At 46.6% G+C, this 16,852-nt stretch overlaps 2 long non-coding RNA genes across 2 annotated transcripts; both read right to left on the minus strand.

Moving 5' to 3' along the window:
* Nucleotides 1-7,262: 7,262 nt before the first annotated feature.
* LOC135373431 (uncharacterized) lies at nucleotides 7,263-10,919 on the minus strand. Its single transcript, XR_010416463.1, has 3 exons — nucleotides 8,970-10,919; nucleotides 8,802-8,910; nucleotides 7,263-7,344 (listed from the first exon to the last, which is right to left on the minus strand). It is a non-coding gene; the product is annotated as an uncharacterized LOC135373431 (long non-coding RNA).
* A 305-nt stretch (nucleotides 10,920-11,224) lies between these two features.
* Nucleotides 11,225-16,481, minus strand: LOC135373430 (uncharacterized). The gene is made up of 3 exons (XR_010416462.1): nucleotides 16,298-16,481; nucleotides 12,422-12,526; nucleotides 11,225-12,355 (listed from the first exon to the last, which is right to left on the minus strand). It is a non-coding gene; the product is annotated as an uncharacterized LOC135373430 (long non-coding RNA).
* Between the last annotated feature and the right edge of the window lie 371 nt (nucleotides 16,482-16,852).

Here is a 16,852-nt window from a genome sequence, read left to right on the forward strand (position 1 = left end):
AGCGTGTACTCTGGGGTCCATTGAAGATGTCTTTCACTCACACTGGCGGCCAACACGAGGATTTTGGTACTTGCAGTTTGTACTGCAGCATTCTTCATTTCAGGCGCAGGAGGAACGTGATCAAAGCACAGAAGTGAAATCTCGACAACGTACGCTGTCAGTTGTGCCAAGTAATGTACCCTTTGCCTACACGAGACAAATGATGTTGCTAGCGCTGCATGGCCTGAGTTGTCTTTGTGGTAGTGAAATCCTAATCATCATCAACAAACGATTTTGCACATAACGAAGGAGTAACGTCATTTCAAATATCGCACGCTATGAAGACGTCACTCGACTCTACCAAAAGCATTTAAGCGAACGCTACCCCAAGCAAAAAGCGGGGACTGGAAAAAAAAATTGACCGTACTTAACAATAATATACTTCGTAAACGAAAAATCTACAAATAAACGAAGCCGGACCGTGCAACGGCAACGAAGACAGGAAAATCCATTAAGAGTCCGCAGATGACGAGCACGCTTTCGGCGGCCGCACCTTTGGAGACAAGCCGCCGTCAGCCACATGGGCAGCCACTGGTGCCCACATGACGATGACGATGATGATGATGATTTGTGTTTTTATGGCGCAGCAACGACTGAGGCTATAATGCACCAAAACATGTGGCCACACGAAAGCCTGTGTCCGTGTATTCGTTTGGCTGGCTGATCAAACGGCCTCCGGACATTATGCGCAAACGTGGCGAAGGAGTGAGAGGGGGCACTAAGTAAGCCTTCTGTATCTACGAGACCTCGACGATGGGCCGTCTGCTATACTTAATGTCGTCTGCCATGTTTTATGCCTGGCAGACGATGCTGACCTCCAGGCGAACCATTGGACACCGCAATCGAACTTTGTCCTTCCTGCTTCCTTTCGATGACCTTTAAATGACGTATTTCCCATAAGCGAAGGCGTACTGATTACGTTATCTGACACAGCCATGGGAACAAGACGCCTTCAGCCGATATATGCCGTTTAATTGTGCTTGAAATCGTCTGCGGCAGTCCTGTGAAGATGACGACACTGGGACGTCATCTGTCACTTCAGGCACTGTAGCCGCTGTTTTCTCACTTTTTCGCTCTCCAAAATAGAATAATATCGTGCTTCGACATTCGGTCTTCTTGTACGATGTTACGAGTACTCTTATCTTTCACAGTGTAAGATCCCTGTCCTTGCTCCTAAGCACCGCCCTTGGGGGGAACATGGGAACAATCGCAAGAAGAAGCTAACGCAGTGTGGAACTTTTGACGTTAACTGTACCGGAAGTGCTATAGCGCCCTTTGTCCCGGCGAGGGGTGCCCATCTTGCCAAAGCTCCGTGACACGTACGTGGTACTTATAAGTTGAGCAGAAATACACTAGTCTTTCCCGTCTTCTGTTTTCTTTACTAGACCTGGAGTAGCTTGTCAGCAGTGAGCGGGCTCACATCTCCACTTTTTTCCCTCCTATCATCATCATCATCATCACCCTTCAAACTTTTGTGTGCTTATTGAAACATTTAAAACGCAGGTTTGGCGCGCATCTTCGATTTTTTGTCATCGAAACAAGAGTAGAACAGTTAGAAGACATGCGCACATTGAGCTAAAAGTTCACCTTACCGAGAAGCTACGTGGCGTCCACTCTTTCTCTTGGTTAGAATCAGAAGAATCCATGACCACAGGCATCAACACAGCTAGGAGCACCACAAGGCGCCAAGTCAGGAACATTTTCTGATTTAGTTTCAGGTTGCGCGTTATGCAGTGTATCTACACTCGTACAAAAGCTGTCTCAGCACAAGCAAAATGACCACAATCTGAGTTAGTTCGGAAAATTTGGGACCTTAGCTGCTAACGATAGCTATAGGGCCCGACCACATCACAGACTATAGTCTGTCTTAATGTTTCATGTTTCAATGTATAGTCTGGTCGTTTCAATGTTTCAGTACATTGTGCCCAAGCAGCACAATGTACTGAAAGTCGAGTGCAATTGGGGTGGACGGTATGTGTAACAATATTCTTTAGTCTCAAGCGTCTGTTCAAAGCCTTCCACATATCCGTCCACCCCTATTGCACTCGACTTTCAGTACATTGTGCTGCTTGGGCCCAGGCAGCACAATGCAGCAGCACTGTAGCAAGCAGCAGCAATGTAGCAGCACAATCCGGCCCAAGAGGAATGCTCCTCTTGTCCCAGTTGTGTTGCCCAGTTGGTTCGTACGCCAACTTGATTGCCTGCTACTATCATGGGGCGCGTTAGGCAGGCCTCCGAGTATCATGGAGACACCAAGGTACCCCGGGAGTACCAAGGGTCTCCCAAGGGGACGAAGGGTACCCCATGGGAGAACCCGTGATACATATCCCAGGTTCTTCAAACAGCACAATGTACTGAAAGAACGAGTCCAATAGAGGTGGACGGTATGAGTCATATCAATGGTCTCTAGTTTCACGAGTCTGTTCAAGGTCTTCCACCTACGCGTCCACACCTATTGCACTCGACTTTCAGTACACTGTGCTGCTTGGGATATGTCAGTGACTGCATGGTAGCACACCTTTACCGGGTATTCGCACGAGAGGCATACCCATGGAATATTCTAGTGTAAAGAAGAAAAAAATTACAACTGGAGAAGAAGTTCCGCCGCCTGTTACGTTGTACGTTCGCACGGTGCTGAAGTAGCGGGTATTCGCGTAGCAGACGACACGGTCCATGTCTTCTTCTTGTGGTCTGCTATGAAATATCTTATATCTGCGCCGCAGGATATTCCCCAGAGTCAGCACTGTACGAAAAGGCATATCGAGCGCTCGCGTTCAGGTGGCAGCAGCTATGGCTTTTTTCGCGTCATCCGCTGGAGGGTTCCGGGGCATGTAGTTGGCACAGGAAGACAGAATTAATACAGAAATAAATACAGAATTAATAAGAGAGAACTGATGTTCTGAGGCTGGAACAACATAGAAAGGGCAAACACATACAAGGACTCAAAAGAAATCAACGATGAAAGATGAAAGTCACTGAAAAGCTGTAGGACTCGAATCCACATCTTGTGGAAGGCGTGAAAAAAAAAAAAGAAAGAAAGGCGTGCTAGCGTAGCTCAATTGGTAGAGCCCTGGACCGGTAATCCAGAAGATGTGGGTTCGAGTCCTACAGCTGGCTAACCTTTTCAGTGACTTTCATCTTTCACAGAATTAATGTCTTGCGAAGGTCATTTTTCTTGCTTTTGTTTCTCCCGAGCGCAAGTTTGGCCGACTGAAAAGTGTCATTTACACTGCGAATATTTCGCGTTAAGTCTGCTAACAGTCGAAAAAAAAAAGGAGAAAGAAACAGAATGCAAACAAAAGAGTGTAACAAAGTAACCGATCTGCACTATTCGGTTGTTACAACAACGGGCCTGTTGCAGTCAAGTTTCGCCTGACGATTGCAGCGCCAACTCCCTCCGCGTGTGCAGAGTGCCAATGACTGCCGTGTCCAGCGCGTTCCTTGCCTCACCACCGTACTGGGAGCGGCGTCGCTTTTGCGGAAATCATTGCGCTACGGTTTTTCAGAGCCGCAGTGTATAGGCGATACGTGCCTGTGTGTACGGACGAACCTCCGGGTGCACAGTTGGCGGTGTAGAATACAGTCTGGAGCGCCCCCAAACGTCGTGAAACAGGCCCATCGGTGCTCTGTACCCAGAAGCTACATTTGTTTAACCGTCAGCGCGCGAGTGGCCGCAAGGGTTCTTGCGTTGAAAAAACATTCCGTCTCTAACCACACTGCAGCTTTGGCGGGCTATGAACCTACAGTTGTCCGTGCGTCGTGAAAACACAGCTCATCATCATCACCATCGTCATCATCTGTTGTTGCTCCTCCACGTTTTTTTCTCCCGTCTGCTCTGATCCAATGTAATCAAACTCCTACTTACCTAACGGTGAAGTAGAGTGGATATTACTCTTCTCCTATAGGTGTTGAGAGAATGAGTATAGGAGGGAGCGGAACACAAGGGATGACACGTGTAAGAACTCGAAACAGCTGCGTTGAGACTCTTCTGAACTACCTACTGCCTTCAGAACTACAGCCCGTTTCCTAAGCGTTTCGTTCGTAGCATTTTGCACAGTTTTTTGGTTCCCTAAAAGAGGAATGCTCCTCTTGTCCCAGTAGTGTTGCCCACTTGGTCCATACGCCAACTTGGTTCCCAGCTCCTATCATTGGGCGCGTTAGGCAGGCTCCCGAGCGCCAAGGAGACACCAAGGGTAACGCGAGAGACCATGGGTACCAAGGGTACCCCAAGGGAGAACCCGGGATTCATATCCCGCGTTCTCAGGGAAACGTGCCCTTGGTGTCTCCATTTTGGTGCTTTTGAGGCTATCCGGAAGCCGAGCGCCACAAACGCTGAGCGCGCGCTCCACCTAACGAGCTTTCTTCTGTCGTCTGCTTTGAAGTAAACATAGCGGTAAACTATAGCCGCCCTCTGGAATCGTATTACCGTTTACCGCCGACATCCGATGATTCCGAGAGCGTGCACCGGAAGACGCCATGGAAGTGGTTAAGTGATCCCCTGTAAGACGGAACGTTTCTGGAGCACGAACCTAACCCGCCCATTGGCTATCCACGAAGGCGCATGCACACTGCTGTGCCGGAGCTAGCGTCCTCAGCACACCACAGCTGCAGCCCATCCTTACCAGTTCCGGCCGACACTGACAGGCACATGGTCGTCAAACAGAGTAGTTGAGGTGCGTCATCCTGGCATAGAGGACATCATGCAGAATCACCGACCCTCTCTTCCCACGAAAGATACTCCCCGTGTTATGCAGACAATGCTCCATCGATTACGCACGGGATCTGCGTTCACGAACTCGCAACTGTTCAACACCGGCTCCAGGGAGGACTCCAGTTGCGGTCACCGTAATCATCCGGAGACTATCGCGCATATCCTGACAGAACGTCGTGCATACCATGCTATGCGGGAAACTCATCGTCCCCACGCCAGGCCTGTCATACTGGCGGACGTCTTCTTCCCCGAAGGTTCTTATGCGGAACGACTTTCAAAAACTCGCAGCCCCGTGCGCTTTCTTCAAGAAACGGGCCTCGCGGAAGGACCACTCTAGTCCTCCTCTCATCTACAGTGGGCCTCCGCCTGATCCTGCCTATGCATCACTTTGATGTCTTCAACTCCCCTCTCCCCCTTTCCTATTTTTTTTGCTATAGTCGTGACGATGCCCACTTGAGTGCTGCCAGCAACGGCCACCAACCTCGAGCATCCCCCCCCCCCCCTGCCGGAGACCGCTTCCGGTAGGCGCCGACTGGCCAAGACAGACGACATGTCACTTCTGTCTTTCGCCTCAAGTATCTGCTCCTGGAGACGTCGGCGAAACAGGTCCGGCCCATTGATCGGTTTCGGAGCGGAGCAGACAACCGTCGAGAAAACTGTCGCATGCGCGTCGGCCTTTGGAAGCTAAAGACATCAAAGAAGCGGAATCGTCAGCATACTCGGCTCACAGCCGCTGTTGCTCTGTGTCGCTCAAATTAAACTGAAGAAAGCATTTATCCTATCCACGGAGCGCGTTTTATCTGAAATATATTACCGGTTTAAAAGAGGACAAACAAGCGTGATTGTGTTCAAGCTGTCATCGGAAAATTCATTATGTACGTACAATACACAACTTGCTAAAAGACATTCCACGGATAACGCTCTAGAAAACAGTGATTTATAGCGGCGTATTAATAAGCATGTGCTGTATGAGACGAAAACGAAAGAAAACAATACATTGTTGACACGAACACGTTTATTCAACGAAAGTCCGTCTTGAAAGCTCTAGACCCTGTCCACCATCAGGGACTGCGACTGGTCTTGGGAGCCTTTCGCACATCGCCGGTCGAGAGTCTTTATGTGGAGTGCAACGAGTGGTCATTAGAAAGGCGGAGATTTTACCTTGCCTCCACATATGCACTAAAAGTACGAAGTTATCCACAGCACCCAGCTTTCTCTTGTGTTACTCAGACACGCTGCAAACAGTTATTTCTTAACAAACCGTCATGTACACCTCCTTTCAACTTGCGAATCCTGCAGGAAATTGAAACACACAGTTTTTCAGAGTACGATTCTACGCCTGTAGGAACTAGTGGGAGGATTGCTCCTTGGCAACCACCGCCCGAACACAATACATCTTTATTGCAGTACAAGAAACACGAAACCCCCACAGCCGTACTCCTGCAAGAGTTTCTGTCTATAAAAGAAGGTTTTGGGGACCATGTCGCATTTTACACAGATGGTTCCAGAACGGACACCGGTTTCTCATGTGCAATGGTTACAGACACATCTTGTAGATCGCATCGATTGCCAAACACAGCTTCCATTTTCACCGCAGAAGTCTATGGCGTAATCTTGGCACTTAAATATATACTACGACTTTCCATCAGGTCATCAGTTGTGTATGCTGATTCACTTAGTTGCCTGCAGGCTATATGTAGCCTGCAGCCACCAAAAGACCTGCTCGTTCTGCGAGCAAAACACCTCTCTAGCCGCATAATAAACAGAGGTCTTTCCTTGGCACTTTGCTGGGTGCCCAGCCACGTCGGGATACCCGGTAACGAGCTCGCGGACACAGCGGCTACCAACGCACTCTCAGGTGACATAACCCCTTTTGACGTACCAGCTCAGGATCTGAGGTCTGCCTTGCGTAGAGAAATTAACTTAAAATGGCAACATGACTGGGACACACAGACAAATAATAAATTACAATTGATCAAGTGCAATGTAGGTAAGCCTGCAGGAGTTTTCAAAGAGAGGCTTTATGAAGTAGTCATGTCTTGTTTGCGTATCGGCCACACATTTCTCACACACGGTTTTTTAATCCTCCAGAAGGACCCACCTCAGTGTGTGCACTGTGCTGAGCAGTTGTCTATTCTTCACATTCTCATCAGCTGCCCTCTCCAGGAACATCATCGCCAAACTCATTTTTCTGAGTTCTACCGGTATAGAATTCCTCTTCACCCAGCCCTTTTGCTGGGCGATGAGCCACTTGTCAGATTTAGCAGAGTTTACAAGTTTTTTAGGGACACTGGATACCTAAGAGATATCTGAATTCACACACATTTTTTATGTTTATATCAGTTTTAAATTGATCGTTTTCTTTTAACTGGTAAAGAGATCATATATCTCAGTATTGGCGCATTATAGCCTTAGTTGCTCATGCGCCATAAAAACCCGAATCATCATCATCGTTTATTCAATGTAGAGGAGAACAAGCACTTAGTCGAAATACTTTATTCGTAAGCCTGAAGTCATTAGTGACAAATCTTATTTTGCATGGAGAGGATGTAGTAGTCGCAATAGTTACTGCAGCATTCATCGTCCCGCTGGCACTGCGTATAAGAGAAAGCTTCAAGTATATGCGGAAGAGACACACATAAGGAGCGTAGATTGCCTAGCATTGTCCCCAAGACGTCAAAGTCGAAGTTGACAAAACGTCTGAGCTTGCCACATTTTAGCCTAAGTTGCTTCCGTGCCGGAAAATACCGATGATCCTCACATTCATCACGAAAAGGAGTGTTTTCTTTTTTTTTTTTTTTTTTGCCGTTATGGGATTTTCTGTATAGCTGATACCATCCGCTAAGTGCATATGCTAAAACCAAGGGCGTCGGAAGCCTTTCGCCAAAAGGGGGAGGGGGAGCTCCGAGGGAGGCTACCGGCTTCGGCGTCATTAAAATCGAATCATCATCATCAGTTTCCAGGGTTGGTGCATCTAAAGCAACAGTCTTCACCGAAACCAAAACAACGGGTACCCAGTCATGTTGGCATACCTGGCAATGAAAGAACTGATCATGCTGCTACGGCTGCGTTAACATGTGACATAGCTCCTTTCGAAATTCCATATCAAGATCTCAAACTAGGTCTGAAAAGATGCATCTACAATGACTGGCAAACATCTTGGGACCGGCAAACCAATAATAAATTACACAGTATCAAGCCCTGTGTAGGCGGCCCCAGTTCACCTGGTATGTCCAGTCGACTATATGAAGTACTATCCTCCCGCCTTCGTTTGGGACACACAAACTTGACGCATGGGTGTCTTCTACGAGGAGAAGACCCCCTGATTTCCGCTCATTCCAGGCAGCGAGGGTTAACCTTGTGCATCGAATCACCCTTGGTTACGCTGCATAGGGTTATAGCAGCGGTGTACGGCTAACGTGTCAACCATTTATCACGTTCCCTCGTTGGGCTCGGTGGTGGGCGGCCGGCACCACTGCCGAAACAATCGGCAATCATATGGGTTCCAAGAAAATTCAAGCTTCTGATCGTCCTCCTAAACGTGGACGCACCGAAGAAATCTCTGTAGGGCTTGTCAAACCCCAACACTCATTCCCGAAGTTTCTTGTGATACACTCTGAAAACACACAAACCACTGTGGGCAGCATATCCCCTTTCATTGTTGGTAAAGTACTGAGCAACGCTGTAGGCCCAAAATACAAAGCAAGGAAATTGTCCTCTGGAGACCTGTTGGTCGAAGTACAGGACATCATCCAAAGTACAAACCTCTTAAAAATGACCACCATCATGGACATCCCGGTAACAGTCACAGCTCACCGCTTCCTGAACACTACTCGAGTCATAATATCCTCCAACGAACTGTTAAACATATCTGACAATGATATTCTTGAAGGGTTCCAGGACCAGAATATAACATCTGTACGCAGAATCATGATCCGTCGAGATGGAAATGAAATCCCCACCAAGCACCTTGTTCTAACTTTTGAGTCAACTGTTCTTCCGTAAACACTGATAGCCGGTTATATCGTATGTAGAGTGCGACCATACATACCAAATCCGAGACGATGTTTCCACTGCCAGCGTTTCGGACACAGTTCACAGGTATGCCGTGGGAAGCTGACATGTGCGAAATGTTCCGAATCAGATCACAGTAATGACACCTGCGAAAACCAGAAAGTACAATGTATCAATTGTAAAGGAGAACACCCAGCATACTCACGCTCTTGCCCGCAGTGGAAACTTGAGAAGGAGATTGTAACACTGAAAATCAAAGAGAACATTTCTTTCCCTGAAGCTCGAAGAAGGGTATCCTTCTTCAAGAGTACCCCTTATGCTCAGGCTGTGCGCCAGGGGGCAACAGCAGGCCTGAGTACACCACCCACAGTGACTCCCCGAGAGTCCAGTGGGACACCAGTTGCCCCCCAGGCGCGGACATATTCCGCGCCAGCCAGAGAATCACAGCGACCAGGAAACCCGCCTGATCGATCCCCCTTCGGTTGTGTGCCAACGGAGGAGGCTATGGAGACAAGTCCTAGCACGTCTGGGCACACAGGCACACAACATAACTCTAACATAACTTTGACACCGAAAGAACCACGACAAATACCTGAAAAAGGAAGGAAACCACGAATTACAGGACCCAAAAAAGACAGTTCAACATAACATGCAAAACAGAACCTTCAGATTTAAACATCTCTTACTTTCATGTATGATGACTGTTTCCATTCTACAGTGGAACTGTCGTGATGCCATACATAACTATGATGATATCTGCTACTTATTAGACAGACATCGACCGCATTTGTTCTCCTTGCAAGAAACAATGCTGAGTAAAAGACAAACAACACTGTTCAAACATTACACAACCTTCCGCAAGTACAGGGACAACAACGCTGGAGGAGGTGTAGCTATAAGAGCGAACTCTGGTGTAATCGTCGAAGAGGTAAAACTAAACACTCCCCTAGAAGCTGTAGCTGTTAGGGCGCAGCTCAAGACTCTAACCACTGTTGTATTCCTGTACATGGCACCAAATAGCCATCCTACATTTTGTGATCTTGTCAATTTAGTCAAACAGCTGCCAAAACCGTTCCTTATATTGGGAGATCGTAATGCTCACCACCAACTCTGGGGCAGTGAGCGAACAGATGCACGTGGGAAATTAATCGAACAACTTTTAGACACCACAGACATTTCTTTCTTGAATGATGGTAGTCCAACGTATTACAGCTCAACACACAGGAACTTTTCTTGTATTGATCTATCACTTGCATCTCCAGGGCTGTCGCTAGACTATACCTGGAATGCCATCCAAAATCCGTATGGCAGCGATCACTTTCCGGTTCTTCTGGAGACGATAGTGAGTCCTCCAACTCTACAAGTACGTCCTCCACGATGGAAGCTGTCAGAGGCGAACTGGCCAGCCTTCAGAGAGCATGCCATAATCAATCGTGACATGACAAAACACCTACCGGTAGACCAAGAAAACCATACTATCACAAAGGTTATCCTCGACGCAGCTATGACAGCCATCCCACAAACCAGTGGGACGGTAAGACTACGGCCAAAGCCTTGGTGGAATGAGGAATGTCGTAAAACGCGGCAGGCTCAGAACAAGGCGTGGAACGTTTTCAAACGCTATCCAACACTGGACAATCTGATATCATTCAAAAGGGCAAAAGCGAAAGCTAGATACACTAGAAAGCAAGCTAGGAAATCTTCATGGCAGAAGTATGTCACAAGTATAAACAGCCAGACTCCTGCAAAAGCTGTTTGGGAGAAAATACGAAAAATGGATGGTGAAAATCGGGCTTTCACTGTTCCACTTCTTACGGCAAATAATTCATGCAGCACTTCACTAAAAGATCAAGCAGATCTTTTGGGTAAACACTTTTCTGAAGTGTCAAGTTCTGCTGGGTACTCAGACAATTTTATAAGGCACAAAGAAAAATCCGAGCGAAAGAAACTCTTAGCGTCCAAGGATAGGGCTGAATACAACTGCGAGTTCACGATGCACGAATTGGAAACTGTGCTATCCAGTTGTAAACACACGGCAGTAGGCCCAGATAGTATCCATTACAGTATGATACAACATCTACCCAGTTCCTCCCTTCAGTCATTGCTTGGTTTCTTTAACAGAATTTGGAAGGAGGGCATAATACCCAAAGATTGGAAAACTGCTATCGTCATACCGATACTCAACCCAACCCAACCCAACCCAACCCAACTCAACTCAACTCAACCCAACTCAACCCAATAAGGACCAATGTCGCGCAGAAAATTACCGCCCAATAACACTGACAAGTTGTCTCTGCAAAACAGTTGAGCGACTTGTCAACAACCGATTAGTCTACATCTTAGAAATTACACACAAAATAGATCGTTTCCAATGTGGGTTTCGACGTCACAGATCAACACTCGATCACTTAACACGACTGGAAACACAGATTAGAGAAGCTCATGTGAGAGAAGCTCATCTGTATTTTTTGATCTTATGAAGGCTTACGACACAACATGGAGATACGGAATCCTTCAAGACCTTATAAATTGTGGAATTGGAGGTAACATGTTCCGATGCATTAAAGACTTCCTTTCTCAACGAACGCTTCGTGTTCGCCTTGGAAACACACTCTCAGATGTGTATGTGCAAGAAAACGGAGTCCCTCAAGGAAGTGTATTGAGTGTCACACTTTTTGCACTCAAGATTAACTCAGTCGCCAGCATTATTCCCTCCACGATTCAGTACTCCATGTACGTGGATGACTTACAGATAAGCTTTGCTTCTTGTAATCTTGCTATATGTGAACGGCAGGTGCAGATTACCACAATCGTTTGACTAAATGGGCAGACGAGAACGGCTTTAAGTTCTCCACTGAGAAAACTACCTATGTTTGCTTCTCGCGCAAACGTGGTGTGCATCCTGAACCCAATCTTTCTCTTCACGGAGAGAGGATACCGGTTAAACCTCAGTATAAGTTCCTTGGCTTAATATTTGGCTCAAAGCTAACATTTGGACCACACATTCGTGACTTGAAAATACGTACACAGAAAGCATCAAATATTCTCAAAGTTCTTTCTCACAAGTCATGGGGTACCGATAGAGCATGCTTACTCCGCGTATATCGATCTTTGATACGGTCCAAGATAGATTATGGAAGTATCGTCTATGGGTCAGCTCGGCCATCCACACTCAAGTGCATTGATCCTGTTCACCACTCGGCTATCAGGATGGTAACAGGGGCATATCGCACGTCTCCAGTCCAAAGTTTATATGTCGAATGCTTTGAACCGTCTTTAACACTTCGAAGGAAGTTTTTAACTCTATCTTATGTCCAAAAGGTTTTATCGCTGTCAGATCACCCTTGTCATTCCATCGTTGAAAACAATCGCAGAAGGGACTTGTTCAAAAATAAACCAAAGTCCATCCCAACTATTGCAGTTCGAGCTAAAAGTATAGCTGAGGAATTTGGGTTGGAGCCCACACCAGAACACATTCTTTCACACAGGGATGACTTTGCTCCATGGAAGAAAAAGGAGATCAGGTGTAATTTTGAGCTGGGCAAATACGACAAGAAACTTACGTCTTCCTTTGTTATTAAAGCAGAGTTCCTGGAAATAAAGAACATTTACAGAGGTTTTGCAGAATTCTATACCGATGGCTCTAAGTCACCTTACCGTGTTGCTGCAGCAGCAGTGACAGAGACAGGTCACGTGAGCTCTGTCAAGATTAATCCCAAAGCCAGCATATACACTGCAGAGATACACGGAGTCCTGCTTGCACTTGAATGCATAGAAAAAGGAAAGGAGAAAATGGCAGTCATCTACACAGACTCCAAAAGTTTGATGATGGCAATCAAAACAAAACAACCAGCTGAAAATGCACTTTTGCACCTTCTTTTGTTGTGTATCCAAAGACTTATCCAGAAAGGATATAATATACATTGCTGTTGGGTACCAAGCCATGTTGGTATCTCAGGGAACGAGCTTGCCGATGCTACGGCGAAAGGAGCGGAAACTGAGGTGCAAATTATGGCTATACCATTCCAGGATCACCGAACAGTGCTTAGGAGAGCCATGCTATCGTTATGGCAGGAGAGCTGGCATAAAGAAACAAAGAACAAGTTACACGTGATTAAACCAGCAGTTAATGAATGGGGTAGCAGTTACAACAAAAACAGATTTTATGAAGTTACATTTGCAAGACTTCGGATTGGACATACCAACATGACGCACCTTCACTTACTGTTAGGTGAAGAACAGCCAGAATGCCATCATTGTTGCGAACCTTTGACAGTAATGCATATTCTACTGACATGTCCTTTATATGAACATCATCGCCGCACATACTTCTCGACGTTTTATCGATATCACATCCCATATCACCCTTCTCTCCTGCTGAGTGAGGAACCAGTTGTGCCACACATAAATGTCATCAAATTTTTAGAGACCACTAAGTTTATGAGTACCAGCTGCCGTGGCATAGTGGTTAGGGTGACCGCTTTCCACGCAGAGACTGGGAGGTGACACGGGTTCGAATCCTGTCACCGGCTGTGCTGTCTGAGGTTTTCCCTGGGTTTTCCGAAGACTTTCCAGACGAATGTCGGCACAGTTCCCCCTGAAGTCGGCCCAGGACGCATACTAACCCCCTTGTCCCCCCACTCCTTCCTGCTGTCCTCTCTCCATCTGTCCACGTCTGTACGCTGCTCATAGCCACAGTTGCTTCGCGGCGCTAACACAAAATAAATAAAAAATAAGCTTATGAGTAGCCTGTAAAAGCTTGGTTCATTTAACAGTTTTTAGAGCATCTATTTTATGACATGCTAAACAGTATTTTTGTTAATCCATCCATACCCATTAATTCACCTTGTGCTCACATTCGTCATTGATTTGGCGCTTTTTAGCATTAGTTGCCCTCGCGCCACTAAACTTCCAACTACACACACACGAGGAGAAGACCCAACGGAATGCAACCACTGTGGTGAACAGCTTTCGATCATTCATATCCTCATCACGTGTCCAGCGTACCAACATCTTCGTCAACATCATTTTACTCCCTTTTATAGAATCCCATTTAATAAATATATATCCCCCCCTTTTATAGAACCTTTTTGCCCCTCCACCCAATGTTTCAGCTGGGAGATGACAGCTTTGTTTCTTTTGAGAACATGTATACGTTTTTTAAAGATACTGGGTTTTTAAAAGATCTGTGATTTTAAATCCTAATGTAACGGTAGTCAAATTTTAGTCCTGCACATATACTTTTTAACTAAGTAGTCTTCAGTGGTATTTGGGATTTGGCTATGGCCTTTGTAGCTGATGCGCCAATAAAACCTGAATCAAATCAAACCAAAACAACGCTATTATGCGCTTTCCTGTGGCGTACATAATTGAATCACTATGCTTTTACCTATACCTTCTATACCTTCTACTATACCTTCCCTACCATTGTCTTAGCGCATTATGGCCTTCGTCGCTCGTGCGCCAGCAAAACCCGAATCGTCATGAACCTATGGCGTACAGTCACTCCGTGCAGGATACTTGAGCTAAACGCCAAGTTAATTGTTTATCAATTACAGTCGACCCCCGTTTATCCGGACGGTGCCGTTCCCGGCGAAATCATCCGGATACCGGGGCATCAGGATAAATGAAACGACCGAATAGAAACGTCCTACAGAGCAAGGTTTAATTAAAACACAGAAATCTTGTCAATGGCAGCTGTTACATAGTAGTGTAGGCACTCCATTCCTGCAAACTTTTGCTAATTGCATAGCGTTGAGCCACGCCGTTGCGCTGCTCGAAGAATGTCAGTGCGGACGCAAAGTGTCAATGTCGAAGCCTTGTTTCTCACTGGCGTCATCGGCACCGTTTTGCTGCACATCATTGGGGGCAACAGCAGCAATCACACCGTCATCAGTCATAGCTGCGCACGCGTCATCATCCTTATCAACGTCAACGTAGTCAGAAACCGCAGCATCACCTACGGCAGTCACAGTGAGCCTCTGCATCAGGGATCGCAGCTCACCTAGGGGAATGTCTTCATCGGCCAACGGGCCGTAAGCAGCAGGCCCTCGGGTTGGAGTTTTCCCCTCTGGAACCGGACAGTTGCTCGAGATATTTCCAAATGCCTCGACTGGTCAGCGTGACCCAACGCATACAAATAGAAAAGGAGGTCATCGTGCACGGTTGTCTCCCCTACGGAGGAACGTAGGTCCCTAACGTGTGACGGGAATAACCCCGACACAACGAAAAGGGTGACGAAGCGGGGTCAGTAGAGAGTTTTAGCAAACGGGATCTGGCAGCTCCCGATCGTTAATAAATACGGTGAAATCGAACCGATCGTATCCGGAAAGAACGCCAGCACGAACACTTTTAGCAAACCGGAGGGAGCCGGAGACGCGCTCGCTGCCCGCCGCCCGATATCTTTTTAGATGACGAAGAAGAGGACAGCCATTGAGAAGAAGAAGTTCTACTGCTGTCCACATTTTCACGATTGAAAGAACTTTCAAAGAACTATTGTGCTTTCTTTTTCCTGACCGTGAACAGGTGCTGCTCGACAAATGTGTGGACCTAAAGTGTATTCTTCGAAACTTGGAGAAAAGACAGTTGCGGCTAAGTTATTCTTTCGTTTTTGCACGCTTGGAACAATGCTTACTGCTACCGCAATGTAAGTGAAATGCGCCGGAGACTCTCCGAGCTCCTCACAGAGAAAATAAAGATCATCGGTGATCGTAAAACGCTTTCGGGCGGGTGTCATACTAGCAAACGACGTAGCCGTTGTGAAATTTTCCAACCGTAAGTAGGTCCGGTAATGGCGGCTAGCGAGCGGAGCTCCGGTGACGGCCGGAGAGATACGGTGAGGGTGACGTCATCTGAGCATGCGCAGTTGCGTAGCCGGCCCGACGGTAATCTACCGAGCGGGAGGACGCACTTTGCTAAAACTCTCTAGTGTCTCCTCTTACTCACGGTAGTCCGGATAACTGAAGCTGGATTACAAGAATTTTCGACTTTCGTTCCCTGGGAATTCTTGTCCGAGTCCGGAAGCTGAAGTCCGTATAAACGAGAACAAAATACATGGAGGAAAATCGGTTCCCGTGCCTTTTGTCCGGATACCGCGGGATCCGAATGAATGAAATGAATCTGAATGAAAACTCCTGTAGTGATGATGCCAATGAGGAGGAGGAGGAGGATGGAGACGATGATGATCATTATTGGTGGTGGTGGTGGTGGTGATTCTAAAGGAAAACACATACGTGTGAAAATACACGCACACACACACATGGTGCAGCCACGGGATGGGCTTACAAGATTACTGCATTTAGACGCGTTTGCCATGGTGCCGAAAAACTGGAAGACATTTGTTTTTCGCGTTAACATACTTCTCAGATTACACAGTTAACACAATTCTCAGTTTAATTTACAAAAAAACTGATAAGGGGCAGAAACCACGAAAGTAACTTAGGCACAAGGAAAAGATAGCAAAAGGGTAATGGGACGCCTAAAATTCGGAAGTAGTCGATAGGAGAAGGAAAAATGTGTTTGATAAAAATGTACCTGGTCTTTTCTCGAGTAAGATGGATTCCTGTGACCGAACCGTTGCTTAAAATGGCCGAAGAAATAAACTGACGGTCGTTCTCAGTTGAGATGCAGACCCTTTTTTTGTTAATTGCTCGCAACAGGTGCAGTCTGGACCTATTTTTCCTTCCAAACTTTAATTGCTTTGCGCAGTTGCTCGTACTTTTTTGTTTTCGTTCCCAATGACTGCCAAAAGAATCATAATTAGAGCGAGTGAAGATCAGCAAACTGATTCTTTCCAACACGTGCTTCGCCCTCGTTAAAAAAAAGAGCCGCAGCTTGGATATGTTGCAGGAGCGCCCTTCCCGTGATCCTCTCGTGCTTTTTCTGCTTCGTTTAAAGCGACAATTCGGGCCCAGCGAAAGCTTCAAAAAAAAAAAAAGCATGCTGTAAGGGCAGTTGCAGTGAAGTTTGCACAGCGCCATTTCGGGCTCAAACGGCCACGGATCCCAACAGTCAGTCGTTTCATTAGCGGGTTTTGCATGGTGTTTCAAACGGTATGGTGCCAATGAAAGCTACAAAACATGTAAGAAA

The sequence above is a fragment of the Ornithodoros turicata genome, unplaced genomic scaffold (assembly GCF_037126465.1).
Source record: "Ornithodoros turicata isolate Travis unplaced genomic scaffold, ASM3712646v1 Chromosome25, whole genome shotgun sequence".
Classification (NCBI taxonomy): Eukaryota; Metazoa; Arthropoda; class Arachnida; order Ixodida; family Argasidae; genus Ornithodoros; species Ornithodoros turicata.